Below are 1,248 nucleotides of genomic sequence, written 5' to 3'. Positions count from 1 at the left end.
AGACGTCTCAGGGAGGAGCTCACCAGGAGAACATAAGACTTGTGGTTCCTAGAGCACTGGCCTCAAGGACCCCTCAGAAACGGCTTTGGTTCAAGCCAGGGAGGAATCTCCTCACTGCAGTTGCTCACATCTGTTTGTCCTTCCTCTAGGTGCCCTCCTTGCCTGCCACACTGCCCGCATGCGCCTGTGATCCATAACCTGTGTCACCATGCCTCAGAGGCACAGGAAGAAGTACCATGCCCATGTGAAATGCCACCAGGTCCAGGGGGACACTCAGTGTCCCCAGGAGGCCCAGTCCAGTGCTGCTGCAGCCTCCAAAGAGGAGTGCCCCTCCTCCCTCTTGTCTGTCCCTCAGGGTTCTCCCCCAAGCTCCCCTGCTACTGGAGATCACCAGGAGCTTCAGGGAGCTATGGCCCCTAGCTCTCCTGATGCAGGGCCTTCCTGTGCAGGATCTGATGAAGGTGCCCAGGGCCCACAGGAGGAATGTGCAGGTGCCTCCCAGAAAGCCCCTGCCACTCAGAGCCCTTGCATAGATCCTCTGACCAGGAAGGCCAGCATGCTGGCGGAGTTCCTCCTGGAGAAGTACACCAAGAAGGAGCCCATCTTGCAGCACGCCCTGCTGAAGGTCGTTGGCAGCAAGTATAGGCAGCACATCCCTGAGATCCTCAGGAGAGCCTCTAAGCACATGGAGCTGGTATTTTGCCTGGAGCTGACGGAAGTCGACCATAGGAGGAACATCTATGCCCTCATCAACAAGCTCAACCTCGGGGGCGATGAAGGTCTGAGTGATGAGGGCAATCTGCCCAAATCTGGTTTCCTCATGGTGCTCCTGGGCATTATCTTCATGAAGGGTAACCGTGCCACCAGGGAGGAGGTCTGGGAATTCCTCAGTGCATTGGGGGTCTATACTGGGAGGAGGCACTGGATCTTTGGGGAACCCAGAAGGCTCATCACCAAAGATCTGGTGCAGAAAAAGTACCTGAGGTACCGACAGGTGCCCAATGTCAGTCTTCCACACTACGAGTTCCTGTGGGGCCCGAGAGCTTGTTTGAAACCAGTAAGATGAAGGTGTTGGAGGTACTGGCGAAGATCCAAGATACCGTCTGGACTTCCTTCCCAGACCTCTATGACGACGCTCTGAGAGATCAGGCAGAGAGAGCAGGGCTGAGAGGCATGGCCAGGGCTCCAACAATGGCTGAAGCCAGTGCCCTTTCCAGGGCCAAGTCCTACAGCTCCTCCCACATCTAG

At 56.6% G+C, this 1,248-nt stretch overlaps 1 pseudogene; it reads left to right on the top strand.

Moving 5' to 3' along the window:
- The first annotated feature begins 208 nt into the window (after positions 1–208).
- LOC129640206 (melanoma-associated antigen B17-like) lies at positions 209–1,248 on the top strand (annotated as a pseudogene).

Source organism: Bubalus kerabau, chromosome X (genome assembly GCF_029407905.1).
Source record: "Bubalus kerabau isolate K-KA32 ecotype Philippines breed swamp buffalo chromosome X, PCC_UOA_SB_1v2, whole genome shotgun sequence".
NCBI classification, from domain to species: Eukaryota; Metazoa; Chordata; class Mammalia; order Artiodactyla; family Bovidae; genus Bubalus; species Bubalus kerabau.
The sequence above is the reverse complement of the archived record's forward strand: the minus strand, read 5'-3'. Positions and strand labels throughout refer to the sequence as shown.